Source organism: Gasterosteus aculeatus, chromosome 2 (assembly GCF_964276395.1).
Source record: "Gasterosteus aculeatus chromosome 2, fGasAcu3.hap1.1, whole genome shotgun sequence".
Classification (NCBI taxonomy): Eukaryota; Metazoa; Chordata; class Actinopteri; order Perciformes; family Gasterosteidae; genus Gasterosteus; species Gasterosteus aculeatus.
The window spans coordinates 25,375,747-25,393,130 of record NC_135689.1 but is presented as its reverse complement, the minus strand read 5'-3'; the positions used below and the strand labels follow the sequence as shown (position 1 = coordinate 25,393,130).

At 44.9% G+C, this 17,384-nt stretch overlaps 29 non-coding genes across 29 annotated transcripts; all 29 read right to left on the bottom strand.

Annotated features, from left to right (window-relative positions):
• Positions 1-254: 254 nt before the first annotated feature.
• On the bottom strand, positions 255-418 carry LOC144400196 (U1 spliceosomal RNA). The gene has a single exon (XR_013462134.1). It is a non-coding gene; the product is annotated as a U1 spliceosomal RNA (small nuclear RNA).
• A 276-nt stretch (positions 419-694) lies between these two features.
• On the bottom strand, positions 695-885 carry LOC144400412 (U2 spliceosomal RNA). The gene has a single exon (XR_013462350.1). It is a non-coding gene; the product is annotated as a U2 spliceosomal RNA (small nuclear RNA).
• A 602-nt stretch (positions 886-1,487) lies between these two features.
• On the bottom strand, positions 1,488-1,602 carry LOC144400687 (U5 spliceosomal RNA). The gene has a single exon (XR_013462622.1). It is a non-coding gene; the product is annotated as a U5 spliceosomal RNA (small nuclear RNA).
• A 442-nt stretch (positions 1,603-2,044) lies between these two features.
• LOC144400195 (U1 spliceosomal RNA) lies at positions 2,045-2,208 on the bottom strand. The gene has a single exon (XR_013462133.1). It is a non-coding gene; the product is annotated as a U1 spliceosomal RNA (small nuclear RNA).
• A 276-nt stretch (positions 2,209-2,484) lies between these two features.
• On the bottom strand, positions 2,485-2,675 carry LOC144400410 (U2 spliceosomal RNA). The gene has a single exon (XR_013462348.1). It is a non-coding gene; the product is annotated as a U2 spliceosomal RNA (small nuclear RNA).
• Positions 2,676-3,266: 591 nt separating this feature from the next.
• On the bottom strand, positions 3,267-3,381 carry LOC144400686 (U5 spliceosomal RNA). The gene has a single exon (XR_013462621.1). It is a non-coding gene; the product is annotated as a U5 spliceosomal RNA (small nuclear RNA).
• Positions 3,382-3,984: 603 nt separating this feature from the next.
• On the bottom strand, positions 3,985-4,099 carry LOC144400685 (U5 spliceosomal RNA). Its single transcript, XR_013462620.1, has one exon. It is a non-coding gene; the product is annotated as a U5 spliceosomal RNA (small nuclear RNA).
• A 442-nt stretch (positions 4,100-4,541) lies between these two features.
• On the bottom strand, positions 4,542-4,705 carry LOC144400194 (U1 spliceosomal RNA). The gene has a single exon (XR_013462132.1). It is a non-coding gene; the product is annotated as a U1 spliceosomal RNA (small nuclear RNA).
• A 276-nt stretch (positions 4,706-4,981) lies between these two features.
• LOC144400409 (U2 spliceosomal RNA) lies at positions 4,982-5,172 on the bottom strand. Its single transcript, XR_013462347.1, has one exon. It is a non-coding gene; the product is annotated as a U2 spliceosomal RNA (small nuclear RNA).
• A 602-nt stretch (positions 5,173-5,774) lies between these two features.
• Positions 5,775-5,889, bottom strand: LOC144400684 (U5 spliceosomal RNA). The gene has a single exon (XR_013462619.1). It is a non-coding gene; the product is annotated as a U5 spliceosomal RNA (small nuclear RNA).
• Positions 5,890-6,331: 442 nt separating this feature from the next.
• LOC144400193 (U1 spliceosomal RNA) lies at positions 6,332-6,495 on the bottom strand. The gene has a single exon (XR_013462131.1). It is a non-coding gene; the product is annotated as a U1 spliceosomal RNA (small nuclear RNA).
• Positions 6,496-6,771: 276 nt separating this feature from the next.
• On the bottom strand, positions 6,772-6,962 carry LOC144400408 (U2 spliceosomal RNA). Its single transcript, XR_013462346.1, has one exon. It is a non-coding gene; the product is annotated as a U2 spliceosomal RNA (small nuclear RNA).
• Positions 6,963-7,564: 602 nt separating this feature from the next.
• LOC144400734 (U5 spliceosomal RNA) lies at positions 7,565-7,679 on the bottom strand. The gene has a single exon (XR_013462669.1). It is a non-coding gene; the product is annotated as a U5 spliceosomal RNA (small nuclear RNA).
• Positions 7,680-8,121: 442 nt separating this feature from the next.
• On the bottom strand, positions 8,122-8,285 carry LOC144400192 (U1 spliceosomal RNA). Its single transcript, XR_013462130.1, has one exon. It is a non-coding gene; the product is annotated as a U1 spliceosomal RNA (small nuclear RNA).
• Positions 8,286-8,561: 276 nt separating this feature from the next.
• Positions 8,562-8,752, bottom strand: LOC144400407 (U2 spliceosomal RNA). The gene has a single exon (XR_013462345.1). It is a non-coding gene; the product is annotated as a U2 spliceosomal RNA (small nuclear RNA).
• A 530-nt stretch (positions 8,753-9,282) lies between these two features.
• LOC144400191 (U1 spliceosomal RNA) lies at positions 9,283-9,446 on the bottom strand. Its single transcript, XR_013462129.1, has one exon. It is a non-coding gene; the product is annotated as a U1 spliceosomal RNA (small nuclear RNA).
• Positions 9,447-9,722: 276 nt separating this feature from the next.
• On the bottom strand, positions 9,723-9,913 carry LOC144400406 (U2 spliceosomal RNA). The gene has a single exon (XR_013462344.1). It is a non-coding gene; the product is annotated as a U2 spliceosomal RNA (small nuclear RNA).
• Positions 9,914-10,515: 602 nt separating this feature from the next.
• Positions 10,516-10,630, bottom strand: LOC144400683 (U5 spliceosomal RNA). The gene has a single exon (XR_013462618.1). It is a non-coding gene; the product is annotated as a U5 spliceosomal RNA (small nuclear RNA).
• A 442-nt stretch (positions 10,631-11,072) lies between these two features.
• Positions 11,073-11,236, bottom strand: LOC144400190 (U1 spliceosomal RNA). Its single transcript, XR_013462128.1, has one exon. It is a non-coding gene; the product is annotated as a U1 spliceosomal RNA (small nuclear RNA).
• Positions 11,237-11,512: 276 nt separating this feature from the next.
• Positions 11,513-11,703, bottom strand: LOC144400405 (U2 spliceosomal RNA). The gene has a single exon (XR_013462343.1). It is a non-coding gene; the product is annotated as a U2 spliceosomal RNA (small nuclear RNA).
• A 602-nt stretch (positions 11,704-12,305) lies between these two features.
• LOC144400733 (U5 spliceosomal RNA) lies at positions 12,306-12,420 on the bottom strand. Its single transcript, XR_013462668.1, has one exon. It is a non-coding gene; the product is annotated as a U5 spliceosomal RNA (small nuclear RNA).
• Positions 12,421-12,862: 442 nt separating this feature from the next.
• LOC144400189 (U1 spliceosomal RNA) lies at positions 12,863-13,026 on the bottom strand. Its single transcript, XR_013462127.1, has one exon. It is a non-coding gene; the product is annotated as a U1 spliceosomal RNA (small nuclear RNA).
• A 276-nt stretch (positions 13,027-13,302) lies between these two features.
• Positions 13,303-13,493, bottom strand: LOC144400429 (U2 spliceosomal RNA). The gene has a single exon (XR_013462367.1). It is a non-coding gene; the product is annotated as a U2 spliceosomal RNA (small nuclear RNA).
• Positions 13,494-14,095: 602 nt separating this feature from the next.
• Positions 14,096-14,210, bottom strand: LOC144400732 (U5 spliceosomal RNA). The gene has a single exon (XR_013462667.1). It is a non-coding gene; the product is annotated as a U5 spliceosomal RNA (small nuclear RNA).
• Positions 14,211-14,652: 442 nt separating this feature from the next.
• LOC144400188 (U1 spliceosomal RNA) lies at positions 14,653-14,816 on the bottom strand. The gene has a single exon (XR_013462126.1). It is a non-coding gene; the product is annotated as a U1 spliceosomal RNA (small nuclear RNA).
• A 276-nt stretch (positions 14,817-15,092) lies between these two features.
• Positions 15,093-15,283, bottom strand: LOC144400404 (U2 spliceosomal RNA). The gene has a single exon (XR_013462342.1). It is a non-coding gene; the product is annotated as a U2 spliceosomal RNA (small nuclear RNA).
• A 602-nt stretch (positions 15,284-15,885) lies between these two features.
• Positions 15,886-16,000, bottom strand: LOC144400682 (U5 spliceosomal RNA). The gene has a single exon (XR_013462617.1). It is a non-coding gene; the product is annotated as a U5 spliceosomal RNA (small nuclear RNA).
• A 442-nt stretch (positions 16,001-16,442) lies between these two features.
• LOC144400186 (U1 spliceosomal RNA) lies at positions 16,443-16,606 on the bottom strand. Its single transcript, XR_013462124.1, has one exon. It is a non-coding gene; the product is annotated as a U1 spliceosomal RNA (small nuclear RNA).
• A 276-nt stretch (positions 16,607-16,882) lies between these two features.
• Positions 16,883-17,073, bottom strand: LOC144400403 (U2 spliceosomal RNA). The gene has a single exon (XR_013462341.1). It is a non-coding gene; the product is annotated as a U2 spliceosomal RNA (small nuclear RNA).
• Positions 17,074-17,384: the final 311 nt, after the last annotated feature.

Below are 17,384 nucleotides of genomic sequence, written 5' to 3'. Positions count from 1 at the left end.
GATTCAGACAGTGATTTGCTGATTTGAGACGTGCTCCACTGGAGACTCCAGCGCAGTGATGATTAATGCTGAAATCTGGTTGATTTCACTTTGGATTCAGACAGTGATTTGCTGATTGTAGACTCCCTCCACCGGAGACTCCAGTGCAGTGGTGATTAATCCGTGTAAAATCCTGCTGAAATGTGGTTGATTTCACTAGGGATTCAGACAGTGATGATTAAACGGGACACCTGGTTTTTCTTTGACTTCAATATCAGGGGAGAGCGCGAACGCAGTCCCCCACTACCACAAATTATGCAGTCGAGATTCCCACATTTGGGGAATTCGCAGTGGTCAGCACAGTCGCAGTGCAATGACTGAGCCTCGCCCTGGGTGAACCACCTTCTTGATCATGGTATCTCCCCTGCCAGGTAAGTATGAGTTGGTGGTGACAGAGGCAGGGACGGTATTCCCAGTCACAGCATTTGTGGTGACGGTTCGCAGATGGCACCGTCCTCACAGATCGGTGAAGTTAAAATCAGTGATTTGAGACTTGCAAAACAAAGGCACTATTGATGAGTAAGCATAAGTCACTTGCCAAAAGCCTCAGTCTTAAAAACTATGTGGAGGTGAGACTTGTTTTACTCAAAGCAGAAATCATTTCCAACACCACACCACTGATTCAGGTTACCCTTTCTTTTATTTTCCACAATTTAAAGGGTGCACCGTTCCCGGAGGTGCTGCAATACCGGGCCGATGCTTGGAGTGAACGGAGCAAGCCCCTTTTTCATCTCCCAGAGCTAAAAATCGGCTTAATATGTAGTCCTCGTATAGAGGACATATCAGATATTAAACTGATAAGAACAGATACTACACTTGATCTTAGCCAAAAGGCCGAGAAGCGATAACACCAAACTGTTTGTTTGCAGACCCAACGTACCAGCACATATCTCAATTGTCGCGGTGCGGTTCTTTCAACTGGGCGTAGCAGTCGCTTGCTACTTAACAACCCACTCCCCACGCTGCCCCCGTCCTCAAAAAAGCTAAAATCATTGATTTGTTTACAAGCAAAAGTGTAAACTCCTGCTGAAATCTGGTTGATTTCACTGTTGTTTCAGACACTAGAGACTCCAGTGATGATTAATCACTGTAAAGTCCTGCTGAAAATCTTGTTGATTTCACAATGGATTCAGACAGAGATTTGAGACTTGCTGCAAGGCTCCACTAGTGACTCCAGTGATGATTCCTGCTGAAAATCTTGTTGATTTCACAATGAATTCAGACAGTGATTTGCTGATTTGAGACGTGCTCCACCGGAGACTCCAGTAAAGTGACCATTAATCCCTGTAAAATCCTGCTGAAATCTGGTTGATTTCACTTTGGATTCAGACAGTGATTTGAGACTTGCTGCACTAGTGACTCCAGTGATAAGTAAACACAACTTTGTTTGTGCTCCATTGTCAGGAGCCTCTGTCCAACTACTTTTCTTTTCACACAAGTACATGAGGCTCAGCCAATTGGCAGAGCCTGCCAAAAATATGGTCAACTCATTGTTGTTCCTCTCCACGGAAGTCTTTAGTAAAAGGCGAAAGACTTATGCGTATTGAAGAGAAACCAAAGTCAGTTGCGGAATCAGGTGGCAGGCAGCCTTATATCCCAGTCGCAACAGTGATCCCTCTTGTGGTTGGGACTGGTTGAGCTGCGGTTGTCCAATGCCAAACCCATTCCCCAGCACCAGCCATCAAAAACTCATTGATTTGTTTACAAGCAAAAGTGTAAAGTCCTGCTGAAATGTGCTTGATTTCACTTTGGATTCAGACAGTGATTTGCTGATTTGAGACGTGCTCCACTGGAGACTCCAGCGCAGTGATGATTAATGCTGAAATCTGGTTGATTTCACTTTGGATTCAGACAGTGATTTGCTGATTGTAGACTCCCTCCACCGGAGACTCCAGTGCAGTGGTGATTAATCCGTGTAAAATCCTGCTGAAATGTGGTTGATTTCACTAGGGATTCAGACAGTGATGATTAAACGGGACACCTGGTTTTTCTTTGACTTCAATATCAGGGGAGAGCGCGAACGCAGTCCCCCACTACCACAAATTATGCAGTCGAGATTCCCACATTTGGGGAATTCGCAGTGGTCAGCACAGTCGCAGTGCAATGACTGAGCCTCGCCCTGGGTGAACCACCTTCTTGATCATGGTATCTCCCCTGCCAGGTAAGTATGAGTTGGTGGTGACAGAGGCAGGGACGGTATTCCCAGTCACAGCATTTGTGGTGACGGTTCGCAGATGGCACCGTCCTCACAGATCGGTGAAGTTAAAATCAGTGATTTGAGACTTGCAAAACAAAGGCACTATTGATGAGTAAGCATAAGTCACTTGCCAAAAGCCTCAGTCTTAAAAACTATGTGGAGGTGAGACTTGTTTTACTCAAAGCAGAAATCATTTCCAACACCACACCACTGATTCAGGTTACCCTTTCTTTTATTTTCCACAATTTAAAGGGTGCACCGTTCCCGGAGGTGCTGCAATACCGGGCCGATGCTTGGAGTGAACGGAGCAAGCCCCTTTTTCATCTCCCAGAGCTAAAAATCGGCTTAATATGTAGTCCTCGTATAGAGGACATATCAGATATTAAACTGATAAGAACAGATACTACACTTGATCTTAGCCAAAAGGCCGAGAAGCGATAACACCAAACTGTTTGTTTGCAGACCCAACGTACCAGCACATATCTCAATTGTCGCGGTGCGGTTCTTTCAACTGGGCGTAGCAGTCGCTTGCTACTTAACAACCCACTCCCCACGCTGCCCCCGTCCTCAAAAAAGCTAAAATCATTGATTTGTTTACAAGCAAAAGTGTAAACTCCTGCTGAAATCTGGTTGATTTCACTGTTGTTTCAGACACTAGAGACTCCAGTGATGATTAATCACTGTAAAGTCCTGCTGAAAATCTTGTTGATTTCACAATGGATTCAGACAGAGATTTGAGACTTGCTGCAAGGCTCCACTAGTGACTCCAGTGATGATTCCTGCTGAAAATCTTGTTGATTTCACAATGAATTCAGACAGTGATTTGCTGATTTGAGACGTGCTCCACCGGAGACTCCAGTAAAGTGACCATTAATCCCTGTAAAATCCTGCTGATTTCACTTTGGATTCAGACAGTGATTTGAGACTTGCTGCACTAGTGACTCCAGTGATAAGTAAACACAACTTTGTTTGTGCTCCATTGTCAGGAGCCTCTGTCCAACTACTTTTCTTTTCACACAAGTACATGAGGCTCAGCCAATTGGCAGAGCCTGCCAAAAATATGGTCAACTCATTGTTGTTCCTCTCCACGGAAGTCTTTAGTAAAAGGCGAAAGACTTATGCGTATTGAAGAGAAACCAAAGTCAGTTGCGGAATCAGGTGGCAGGCAGCCTTATATCCCAGTCGCAACAGTGATCCCTCTTGTGGTTGGGACTGGTTGAGCTGCGGTTGTCCAATGCCAAACCCATTCCCCAGCACCAGCCATCAAAAACTCATTGATTTGTTTACAAGCAAAAGTGTAAAGTCCTGCTGAAATGTGCTTGATTTCACTTTGGATTCAGACAGTGATTTGCTGATTTGAGACGTGCTCCACTGGAGACTCCAGCGCAGTGATGATTAATGCTGAAATCTGGTTGATTTCACTTTGGATTCAGACAGTGATTTGAGACTTGCTGCAAGGCTCCACTAGTGACTCCAGTGATGATTCCTGCTGAAAATCTTGTTGATTTCACAATGAATTCAGACAGTGATTTGCTGATTTGAGACGTGCTCCACCGGAGACTCCAGTAAAGTGACCATTAATCCCTGTAAAATCCTGCTGAAATCCTGCTGATTTCACTTTGGATTCAGACAGTGATTTGAGACTTGCTGCACTAGTGACTCCAGTGATAAGTAAACACAACTTTGTTTGTGCTCCATTGTCAGGAGCCTCTGTCCAACTACTTTTCTTTTCACACAAGTACATGAGGCTCAGCCAATTGGCAGAGCCTGCCAAAAATATGGTCAACTCATTGTTGTTCCTCTCCACGGAAGTCTTTAGTAAAAGGCGAAAGACTTATGCGTATTGAAGAGAAACCAAAGTCAGTTGCGGAATCAGGTGGCAGGCAGCCTTATATCCCAGTCGCAACAGTGATCCCTCTTGTGGTTGGGACTGGTTGAGCTGCGGTTGTCCAATGCCAAACCCATTCCCCAGCACCAGCCATCAAAAACTCATTGATTTGTTTACAAGCAAAAGTGTAAAGTCCTGCTGAAATGTGCTTGATTTCACTTTGGATTCAGACAGTGATTTGCTGATTTGAGACGTGCTCCACTGGAGACTCCAGCGCAGTGATGATTAATGCTGAAATCTGGTTGATTTCACTTTGGATTCAGACAGTGATTTGCTGATTGTAGACTCCCTCCACCGGAGACTCCAGTGCAGTGGTGATTAATCCGTGTAAAATCCTGCTGAAATGTGGTTGATTTCACTAGGGATTCAGACAGTGATGATTAAACGGGACACCTGGTTTTTCTTTGACTTCAATATCAGGGGAGAGCGCGAACGCAGTCCCCCACTACCACAAATTATGCAGTCGAGATTCCCACATTTGGGGAATTCGCAGTGGTCAGCACAGTCGCAGTGCAATGACTGAGCCTCGCCCTGGGTGAACCACCTTCTTGATCATGGTATCTCCCCTGCCAGGTAAGTATGAGTTGGTGGTGACAGAGGCAGGGACGGTATTCCCAGTCACAGCATTTGTGGTGACGGTTCGCAGATGGCACCGTCCTCACAGATCGGTGAAGTTAAAATCAGTGATTTGAGACTTGCAAAACAAAGGCACTATTGATGAGTAAGCATAAGTCACTTGCCAAAAGCCTCAGTCTTAAAAACTATGTGGAGGTGAGACTTGTTTTACTCAAAGCAGAAATCATTTCCAACACCACACCACTGATTCAGGTTACCCTTTCTTTTATTTTCCACAATTTAAAGGGTGCACCGTTCCCGGAGGTGCTGCAATACCGGGCCGATGCTTGGAGTGAACGGAGCAAGCCCCTTTTTCATCTCCCAGAGCTAAAAATCGGCTTAATATGTAGTCCTCGTATAGAGGACATATCAGATATTAAACTGATAAGAACAGATACTACACTTGATCTTAGCCAAAAGGCCGAGAAGCGATAACACCAAACTGTTTGTTTGCAGACCCAACGTACCAGCACATATCTCAATTGTCGCGGTGCGGTTCTTTCAACTGGGCGTAGCAGTCGCTTGCTACTTAACAACCCACTCCCCACGCTGCCCCCGTCCTCAAAAAAGCTAAAATCATTGATTTGTTTACAAGCAAAAGTGTAAACTCCTGCTGAAATCTGGTTGATTTCACTGTTGTTTCAGACACTAGAGACTCCAGTGATGATTAATCACTGTAAAGTCCTGCTGAAAATCTTGTTGATTTCACAATGGATTCAGACAGAGATTTGAGACTTGCTGCAAGGCTCCACTAGTGACTCCAGTGATGATTCCTGCTGAAAATCTTGTTGATTTCACAATGAATTCAGACAGTGATTTGCTGATTTGAGACGTGCTCCACCGGAGACTCCAGTAAAGTGACCATTAATCCCTGTAAAATCCTGCTGAAATCTGGTTGATTTCACTTTGGATTCAGACAGTGATTTGAGACTTGCTGCACTAGTGACTCCAGTGATAAGTAAACACAACTTTGTTTGTGCTCCATTGTCAGGAGCCTCTGTCCAACTACTTTTCTTTTCACACAAGTACATGAGGCTCAGCCAATTGGCAGAGCCTGCCAAAAATATGGTCAACTCATTGTTGTTCCTCTCCACGGAAGTCTTTAGTAAAAGGCGAAAGACTTATGCGTATTGAAGAGAAACCAAAGTCAGTTGCGGAATCAGGTGGCAGGCAGCCTTATATCCCAGTCGCAACAGTGATCCCTCTTGTGGTTGGGACTGGTTGAGCTGCGGTTGTCCAATGCCAAACCCATTCCCCAGCACCAGCCATCAAAAACTCATTGATTTGTTTACAAGCAAAAGTGTAAAGTCCTGCTGAAATGTGCTTGATTTCACTTTGGATTCAGACAGTGATTTGCTGATTTGAGACGTGCTCCACTGGAGACTCCAGCGCAGTGATGATTAATGCTGAAATCTGGTTGATTTCACTTTGGATTCAGACAGTGATTTGCTGATTGTAGACTCCCTCCACCGGAGACTCCAGTGCAGTGGTGATTAATCCGTGTAAAATCCTGCTGAAATGTGGTTGATTTCACTAGGGATTCAGACAGTGATGATTAAACGGGACACCTGGTTTTTCTTTGACTTCAATATCAGGGGAGAGCGCGAACGCAGTCCCCCACTACCACAAATTATGCAGTCGAGATTCCCACATTTGGGGAATTCGCAGTGGTCAGCACAGTCGCAGTGCAATGACTGAGCCTCGCCCTGGGTGAACCACCTTCTTGATCATGGTATCTCCCCTGCCAGGTAAGTATGAGTTGGTGGTGACAGAGGCAGGGACGGTATTCCCAGTCACAGCATTTGTGGTGACGGTTCGCAGATGGCACCGTCCTCACAGATCGGTGAAGTTAAAATCAGTGATTTGAGACTTGCAAAACAAAGGCACTATTGATGAGTAAGCATAAGTCACTTGCCAAAAGCCTCAGTCTTAAAAACTATGTGGAGGTGAGACTTGTTTTACTCAAAGCAGAAATCATTTCCAACACCACACCACTGATTCAGGTTACCCTTTCTTTTATTTTCCACAATTTAAAGGGTGCACCGTTCCCGGAGGTGCTGCAATACCGGGCCGATGCTTGGAGTGAACGGAGCAAGCCCCTTTTTCATCTCCCAGAGCTAAAAATCGGCTTAATATGTAGTCCTCGTATAGAGGACATATCAGATATTAAACTGATAAGAACAGATACTACACTTGATCTTAGCCAAAAGGCCGAGAAGCGATAACACCAAACTGTTTGTTTGCAGACCCAACGTACCAGCACATATCTCAATTGTCGCGGTGCGGTTCTTTCAACTGGGCGTAGCAGTCGCTTGCTACTTAACAACCCACTCCCCACGCTGCCCCCGTCCTCAAAAAAGCTAAAATCATTGATTTGTTTACAAGCAAAAGTGTAAACTCCTGCTGAAATCTGGTTGATTTCACTGTTGTTTCAGACACTAGAGACTCCAGTGATGATTAATCACTGTAAAGTCCTGCTGAAAATCTTGTTGATTTCACAATGGATTCAGACAGAGATTTGAGACTTGCTGCAAGGCTCCACTAGTGACTCCAGTGATGATTCCTGCTGAAAATCTTGTTGATTTCACAATGAATTCAGACAGTGATTTGCTGATTTGAGACGTGCTCCACCGGAGACTCCAGTAAAGTGACCATTAATCCCTGTAAAATCCTGCTGAAATCTGGTTGATTTCACTTTGGATTCAGACAGTGATTTGAGACTTGCTGCACTAGTGACTCCAGTGATAAGTAAACACAACTTTGTTTGTGCTCCATTGTCAGGAGCCTCTGTCCAACTACTTTTCTTTTCACACAAGTACATGAGGCTCAGCCAATTGGCAGAGCCTGCCAAAAATATGGTCAACTCATTGTTGTTCCTCTCCACAGAAGTCTTTAGTAAAAGGCGAAAGACTTATGCGTATTGAAGAGAAACCAAAGTCAGTTGCGGAATCAGGTGGCAGGCAGCCTTATATCCCAGTCGCAACAGTGATCCCTCTTGTGGTTGGGACTGGTTGAGCTGCGGTTGTCCAATGCCAAACCCATTCCCCAGCACCAGCCATCAAAAACTCATTGATTTGTTTACAAGCAAAAGTGTAAAGTCCTGCTGAAATGTGCTTGATTTCACTTTGGATTCAGACAGTGATTTGCTGATTTGAGACGTGCTCCACTGGAGACTCCAGCGCAGTGATGATTAATGCTGAAATCTGGTTGATTTCACTTTGGATTCAGACAGTGATTTGCTGATTGTAGACTCCCTCCACCGGAGACTCCAGTGCAGTGGTGATTAATCCGTGTAAAATCCTGCTGAAATGTGGTTGATTTCACTAGGGATTCAGACAGTGATGATTAAACGGGACACCTGGTTTTTCTTTGACTTCAATATCAGGGGAGAGCGCGAACGCAGTCCCCCACTACCACAAATTATGCAGTCGAGATTCCCACATTTGGGGAATTCGCAGTGGTCAGCACAGTCGCAGTGCAATGACTGAGCCTCGCCCTGGGTGAACCACCTTCTTGATCATGGTATCTCCCCTGCCAGGTAAGTATGAGTTGGTGGTGACAGAGGCAGGGACGGTATTCCCAGTCACAGCATTTGTGGTGACGGTTCGCAGATGGCACCGTCCTCACAGATCGGTGAAGTTAAAATCAGTGATTTGAGACTTGCAAAACAAAGGCACTATTGACGAGTAAGCATAAGTCACTTGCCAAAAGCCTCAGTCTTAAAAACTATGTGGAGGTGAGACTTGTTTTACTCAAAGCAGAAATCATTTCCAACACCACACCACTGATTCAGGTTACCCTTTCTTTTATTTTCCACAATTTAAAGGGTGCACCGTTCCCGGAGGTGCTGCAATACCGGGCCGATGCTTGGAGTGAACGGAGCAAGCCCCTTTTTCATCTCCCAGAGCTAAAAATCGGCTTAATATGTAGTCCTCGTATAGAGGACATATCAGATATTAAACTGATAAGAACAGATACTACACTTGATCTTAGCCAAAAGGCCGAGAAGCGATAACACCAAACTGTTTGTTTGCAGACCCAACGTACCAGCACATATCTCAATTGTCGCGGTGCGGTTCTTTCAACTGGGCGTAGCAGTCGCTTGCTACTTAACAACCCACTCCCCACGCTGCCCCCGTCCTCAAAAAAGCTAAAATCATTGATTTGTTTACAAGCAAAAGTGTAAACTCCTGCTGAAATCTGGTTGATTTCACTGTTGTTTCAGACACTAGAGACTCCAGTGATGATTAATCACTGTAAAGTCCTGCTGAAAATCTTGTTGATTTCACAATGGATTCAGACAGAGATTTGAGACTTGCTGCAAGGCTCCACTAGTGACTCCAGTGATGATTCCTGCTGAAAATCTTGTTGATTTCACTTTGGATTCAGACAGTGATTTGCTGATTGTAGACTCCCTCCACCGGAGACTCCAGTGCAGTGGTGATTAATCCGTGTAAAATCCTGCTGAAATGTGGTTGATTTCACTAGGGATTCAGACAGTGATGATTAAACGGGACACCTGGTTTTTCTTTGACTTCAATATCAGGGGAGAGCGCGAACGCAGTCCCCCACTACCACAAATTATGCAGTCGAGATTCCCACATTTGGGGAATTCGCAGTGGTCAGCACAGTCGCAGTGCAATGACTGAGCCTCGCCCTGGGTGAACCACCTTCTTGATCATGGTATCTCCCCTGCCAGGTAAGTATGAGTTGGTGGTGACAGAGGCAGGGACGGTATTCCCAGTCACAGCATTTGTGGTGACGGTTCGCAGATGGCACCGTCCTCACAGATCGGTGAAGTTAAAATCAGTGATTTGAGACTTGCAAAACAAAGGCACTATTGATGAGTAAGCATAAGTCACTTGCCAAAAGCCTCAGTCTTAAAAACTATGTGGAGGTGAGACTTGTTTTACTCAAAGCAGAAATCATTTCCAACACCACACCACTGATTCAGGTTACCCTTTCTTTTATTTTCCACAATTTAAAGGGTGCACCGTTCCCGGAGGTGCTGCAATACCGGGCCGATGCTTGGAGTGAACGGAGCAAGCCCCTTTTTCATCTCCCAGAGCTAAAAATCGGCTTAATATGTAGTCCTCGTATAGAGGACATATCAGATATTAAACTGATAAGAACAGATACTACACTTGATCTTAGCCAAAAGGCCGAGAAGCGATAACACCAAACTGTTTGTTTGCAGACCCAACGTACCAGCACATATCTCAATTGTCGCGGTGCGGTTCTTTCAACTGGGCGTAGCAGTCGCTTGCTACTTAACAACCCACTCCCCACGCTGCCCCCGTCCTCAAAAAAGCTAAAATCATTGATTTGTTTACAAGCAAAAGTGTAAACTCCTGCTGAAATCTGGTTGATTTCACTGTTGTTTCAGACACTAGAGACTCCAGTGATGATTAATCACTGTAAAGTCCTGCTGAAAATCTTGTTGATTTCACAATGGATTCAGACAGAGATTTGAGACTTGCTGCAAGGCTCCACTAGTGACTCCAGTGATGATTCCTGCTGAAAATCTTGTTGATTTCACAATGAATTCAGACAGTGATTTGCTGATTTGAGACGTGCTCCACCGGAGACTCCAGTAAAGTGACCATTAATCCCTGTAAAATCCTGCTGAAATCTGGTTGATTTCACTTTGGATTCAGACAGTGATTTGAGACTTGCTGCACTAGTGACTCCAGTGATAAGTAAACACAACTTTGTTTGTGCTCCATTGTCAGGAGCCTCTGTCCAACTACTTTTCTTTTCACACAAGTACATGAGGCTCAGCCAATTGGCAGAGCCTGCCAAAAATATGGTCAACTCATTGTTGTTCCTCTCCACGGAAGTCTTTAGTAAAAGGCGAAAGACTTATGCGTATTGAAGAGAAACCAAAGTCAGTTGCGGAATCAGGTGGCAGGCAGCCTTATATCCCAGTCGCAACAGTGATCCCTCTTGTGGTTGGGACTGGTTGAGCTGCGGTTGTCCAATGCCAAACCCATTCCCCAGCACCAGCCATCAAAAACTCATTGATTTGTTTACAAGCAAAAGTGTAAAGTCCTGCTGAAATGTGCTTGATTTCACTTTGGATTCAGACAGTGATTTGCTGATTTGAGACGTGCTCCACTGGAGACTCCAGCGCAGTGATGATTAATGCTGAAATCTGGTTGATTTCACTTTGGATTCAGACAGTGATTTGCTGATTGTAGACTCCCTCCACCGGAGACTCCAGTGCAGTGGTGATTAATCCGTGTAAAATCCTGCTGAAATGTGGTTGATTTCACTAGGGATTCAGACAGTGATGATTAAACGGGACACCTGGTTTTTCTTTGACTTCAATATCAGGGGAGAGCGCGAACGCAGTCCCCCACTACCACAAATTATGCAGTCGAGATTCCCACATTTGGGGAATTCGCAGTGGTCAGCACAGTCGCAGTGCAATGACTGAGCCTCGCCCTGGGTGAACCACCTTCTTGATCATGGTATCTCCCCTGCCAGGTAAGTATGAGTTGGTGGTGACAGAGGCAGGGACGGTATTCCCAGTCACAGCATTTGTGGTGACGGTTCGCAGATGGCACCGTCCTCACAGATCGGTGAAGTTAAAATCAGTGATTTGAGACTTGCAAAACAAAGGCACTATTGATGAGTAAGCATAAGTCACTTGCCAAAAGCCTCAGTCTTAAAAACTATGTGGAGGTGAGACTTGTTTTACTCAAAGCAGAAATCATTTCCAACACCACACCACTGATTCAGGTTACCCTTTCTTTTATTTTCCACAATTTAAAGGGTGCACCGTTCCCGGAGGTGCTGCAATACCGGGCCGATGCTTGGAGTGAACGGAGCAAGCCCCTTTTTCATCTCCCAGAGCTAAAAATCGGCTTAATATGTAGTCCTCGTATAGAGGACATATCAGATATTAAACTGATAAGAACAGATACTACACTTGATCTTAGCCAAAAGGCCGAGAAGCGATAACACCAAACTGTTTGTTTGCAGACCCAACGTACCAGCACATATCTCAATTGTCGCGGTGCGGTTCTTTCAACTGGGCGTAGCAGTCGCTTGCTACTTAACAACCCACTCCCCACGCTGCCCCCGTCCTCAAAAAAGCTAAAATCATTGATTTGTTTACAAGCAAAAGTGTAAACTCCTGCTGAAATCTGGTTGATTTCACTGTTGTTTCAGACACTAGAGACTCCAGTGATGATTAATCACTGTAAAGTCCTGCTGAAAATCTTGTTGATTTCACAATGGATTCAGACAGAGATTTGAGACTTGCTGCAAGGCTCCACTAGTGACTCCAGTGATGATTCCTGCTGAAAATCTTGTTGATTTCACAATGAATTCAGACAGTGATTTGCTGATTTGAGACGTGCTCCACCGGAGACTCCAGTAAAGTGACCATTAATCCCTGTAAAATCCTGCTGAAATCTGGTTGATTTCACTTTGGATTCAGACAGTGATTTGAGACTTGCTGCACTAGTGACTCCAGTGATAAGTAAACACAACTTTGTTTGTGCTCCATTGTCAGGAGCCTCTGTCCAACTACTTTTCTTTTCACACAAGTACATGAGGCTCAGCCAATTGGCAGAGCCTGCCAAAAATATGGTCAACTCATTGTTGTTCCTCTCCACAGAAGTCTTTAGTAAAAGGCGAAAGACTTATGCGTATTGAAGAGAAACCAAAGTCAGTTGCGGAATCAGGTGGCAGGCAGCCTTATATCCCAGTCGCAACAGTGATCCCTCTTGTGGTTGGGACTGGTTGAGCTGCGGTTGTCCAATGCCAAACCCATTCCCCAGCACCAGCCATCAAAAACTCATTGATTTGTTTACAAGCAAAAGTGTAAAGTCCTGCTGAAATGTGCTTGATTTCACTTTGGATTCAGACAGTGATTTGCTGATTTGAGACGTGCTCCACTGGAGACTCCAGCGCAGTGATGATTAATGCTGAAATCTGGTTGATTTCACTTTGGATTCAGACAGTGATTTGCTGATTGTAGACTCCCTCCACCGGAGACTCCAGTGCAGTGGTGATTAATCCGTGTAAAATCCTGCTGAAATGTGGTTGATTTCACTAGGGATTCAGACAGTGATGATTAAACGGGACACCTGGTTTTTCTTTGACTTCAATATCAGGGGAGAGCGCGAACGCAGTCCCCCACTACCACAAATTATGCAGTCGAGATTCCCACATTTGGGGAATTCGCAGTGGTCAGCACAGTCGCAGTGCAATGACTGAGCCTCGCCCTGGGTGAACCACCTTCTTGATCATGGTATCTCCCCTGCCAGGTAAGTATGAGTTGGTGGTGACAGAGGCAGGGACGGTATTCCCAGTCACAGCATTTGTGGTGACGGTTCGCAGATGGCACCGTCCTCACAGATCGGTGAAGTTAAAATCAGTGATTTGAGACTTGCAAAACAAAGGCACTATTGATGAGTAAGCATAAGTCACTTGCCAAAAGCCTCAGTCTTAAAAACTATGTGGAGGTGAGACTTGTTTTACTCAAAGCAGAAATCATTTCCAACACCACACCACTGATTCAGGTTACCCTTTCTTTTAATTTCCACAATTTAAAGGGTGCACCGTTCCCGGAGGTGCTGCAATACCGGGCCGATGCTTGGAGTGAACGGAGCAAGCCCCTTTTTCATCTCCCAGAGCTAAAAATCGGCTTAATATGTAGTCCTTGTATAGAGGACATATCAGATATTAAACTGATAAGAACAGATACTACACTTGATCTTAGCCAAAAGGCCGAGAAGCGATAACACCAAACTGTTTGTTTGCAGACCCAACGTACCAGCACATATCTCAATTGTCGCGGTGCGGTTCTTTCAACTGGGCGTAGCAGTCGCTTGCTACTTAACAACCCACTCCCCACGCTGCCCCCGTCCTCAAAAAAGCTAAAATCATTGATTTGTTTACAAGCAAAAGTGTAAACTCCTGCTGAAATCTGGTTGATTTCACTGTTGTTTCAGACACTAGAGACTCCAGTGATGATTAATCACTGTAAAGTCCTGCTGAAAATCTTGTTGATTTCACAATGGATTCAGACAGAGATTTGAGACTTGCTGCAAGGCTCCACTAGTGACTCCAGTGATGATTCCTGCTGAAAATCTTGTTGATTTCACAATGAATTCAGACAGTGATTTGCTGATTTGAGACGTGCTCCACCGGAGACTCCAGTAAAGTGACCATTAATCCCTGTAAAATCCTGCTGAAATCTGGTTGATTTCACTTTGGATTCAGACAGTGATTTGAGACTTGCTGCACTAGTGACTCCAGTGATAAGTAAACACAACTTTGTTTGTGCTCCATTGTCAGGAGCCTCTGTCCAACTACTTTTCTTTTCACACAAGTACATGAGGCTCAGCCAATTGGCAGAGCCTGCCAAAAATATGGTCAACTCATTGTTGTTCCTCTCCACAGAAGTCTTTAGTAAAAGGCGAAAGACTTATGCGTATTGAAGAGAAACCAAAGTCAGTTGCGGAATCAGGTGGCAGGCAGCCTTATATCCCAGTCGCAACAGTGATCCCTCTTGTGGTTGGGACTGGTTGAGCTGCGGTTGTCCAATGCCAAACCCATTCCCCAGCACCAGCCATCAAAAACTCATTGATTTGTTTACAAGCAAAAGTGTAAAGTCCTGCTGAAATGTGCTTGATTTCACTTTGGATTCAGACAGTGATTTGCTGATTTGAGACGTGCTCCACTGGAGACTCCAGCGCAGTGATGATTAATGCTGAAATCTGGTTGATTTCACTTTGGATTCAGACAGTGATTTGCTGATTGTAGACTCCCTCCACCGGAGACTCCAGTGCAGTGGTGATTAATCCGTGTAAAATCCTGCTGAAATGTGGTTGATTTCACTAGGGATTCAGACAGTGATGATTAAACGGGACACCTGGTTTTTCTTTGACTTCAATATCAGGGGAGAGCGCGAACGCAGTCCCCCACTACCACAAATTATGCAGTCGAGATTCCCACATTTGGGGAATTCGCAGTGGTCAGCACAGTCGCAGTGCAATGACTGAGCCTCGCCCTGGGTGAACCACCTTCTTGATCATGGTATCTCCCCTGCCAGGTAAGTATGAGTTGGTGGTGACAGAGGCAGGGACGGTATTCCCAGTCACAGCATTTGTGGTGACGGTTCGCAGATGGCACCGTCCTCACAGATCGGTGAAGTTAAAATCAGTGATTTGAGACTTGCAAAACAAAGGCACTATTGATGAGTAAGCATAAGTCACTTGCCAAAAGCCTCAGTCTTAAAAACTATGTGGAGGTGAGACTTGTTTTACTCAAAGCAGAAATCATTTCCAACACCACACCACTGATTCAGGTTACCCTTTCTTTTATTTTCCACAATTTAAAGGGTGCACCGTTCCCGGAGGTGCTGCAATACCGGGCCGATGCTTGGAGTGAACGGAGCAAGCCCCTTTTTCATCTCCCAGAGCTAAAAATCGGCTTAATATGTAGTCCTCGTATAGAGGACATATCAGATATTAAACTGATAAGAACAGATACTACACTTGATCTTAGCCAAAAGGCCGAGAAGCGATAACACCAAACTGTTTGTTTGCAGACCCAACGTACCAGCACATATCTCAATTGTCGCGGTGCGGTTCTTTCAACTGGGCGTAGCAGTCGCTTGCTACTTAACAACCCACTCCCCACGCTGCCCCCGTCCTCAAAAAAGCTAAAATCATTGATTTGTTTACAAGCAAAAGTGTAAACTCCTGCTGAAATCTGGTTGATTTCACTGTTGTTTCAGACACTAGAGACTCCAGTGATGATTAATCACTGTAAAGTCCTGCTGAAAATCTTGTTGATTTCACAATGGATTCAGACAGAGATTTGAGACTTGCTGCAAGGCTCCACTAGTGACTCCAGTGATGATTCCTGCTGAAAATCTTGTTGATTTCACAATGAATTCAGACAGTGATTTGCTGATTTGAGACGTGCTCCACCGGAGACTCCAGTAAAGTGACCATTAATCCCTGTAAAATCCTGCTGAAATCCTGCTGATTTCACTTTGGATTCAGACAGTGATTTGAGACTTGCTGCACTAGTGACTCCAGTGATAAGTAAACACAACTTTGTTTGTGCTCCATTGTCAGGAGCCTCTGTCCAACTACTTTTCTTTTCACACAAGTACATGAGGCTCAGCCAATTGGCAGAGCCTGCCAAAAATATGGTCAACTCATTGTTGTTCCTCTCCACGGAAGTCTTTAGTAAAAGGCGAAAGACTTATGCGTATTGAAGAGAAACCAAAGTCAGTTGCGGAATCAGGTGGCAGGCAGCCTTATATCCCAGTCGCAACAGTGATCCCTCTTGTGGTTGGGACTGGTTGAGCTGCGGTTGTCCAATGCCAAACCCATTCCCCAGCACCAGCCATCAAAAACTCATTGATTTGTTTACAAGCAAAAGTGTAAAGTCCTGCTGAAATGTGCTTGATTTCACTTTGGATTCAGACAGTGATTTGCTGATTTGAGACGTGCTCCACTGGAGACTCCAGCGCAGTGATGATTAATGCTGAAATCTGGTTGATTTCACTTTGGATTCAGACAGTGATTTGCTGATTGTAGACTCCCTCCACCGGAGACTCCAGTGCAGTGGTGATTAATCCGTGTAAAATCCTGCTGAAATGTGGTTGATTTCACTAGGGATTCAGACAGTGATGATTAAACGGGACACCTGGTTTTTCTTTGACTTCAATATCAGGGGAGAGCGCGAACGCAGTCCCCCACTACCACAAATTATGCAGTCGAGATTCCCACATTTGGGGAATTCGCAGTGGTCAGCACAGTCGCAGTGCAATGACTGAGCCTCGCCCTGGGTGAACCACCTTCTTGATCATGGTATCTCCCCTGCCAGGTAAGTATGAGTTGGTGGTGACAGAGGCAGGGACGGTATTCCCAGTCACAGCATTTGTGGTGACGGTTCGCAGATGGCACCGTCCTCACAGATCGGTGAAGTTAAAATCAGTGATTTGAGACTTGCAAAACAAAGGCACTATTGATGAGTAAGCATAAGTCACTTGCCAAAAGCCTCAGTCTTAAAAACTATGTGGAGGTGAGACTTGTTTTACTCAAAGCAGAAATCATTTCCAACACCACACCACTGATTCAGGTTACCCTTTCTTTTATTTTCCACAATTTAAAGGGTGCACCGTTCCCGGAGGTGCTGCAATACCGGGCCGATGCTTGGAGTGAACGGAGCAAGCCCCTTTTTCATCTCCCAGAGCTAAAAATCGGCTTAATATGTAGTCCTCGTATAGAGGACATATCAGATATTAAACTGATAAGAACAGATACTACACTTGATCTTAGCCAAAAGGCCGAGAAGCGATAACACCAAACTGTTTGTTTGCAGACCCAACGTACCAGCACATATCTCAATTGTCGCGGTGCGGTTCTTTCAACTGGGCGTAGCAGTCGCTTGCTACTTAACAACCCACTCCCCACGCTGCCCCCGTCCTCAAAAAAGCTAAAATCATTGATTTGTTTACAAGCAAAAGTGTAAACTCCTGCTGAAATCTGGTTGATTTCACTGTTGTTTCAGACACTAGAGACTCCAGTGATGATTAATCACTGTAAAGTCCTGCTGAAAATCTTGTTGATTTCACAATGGATTCAGACAGAGATTTGAGACTTGCTGCAA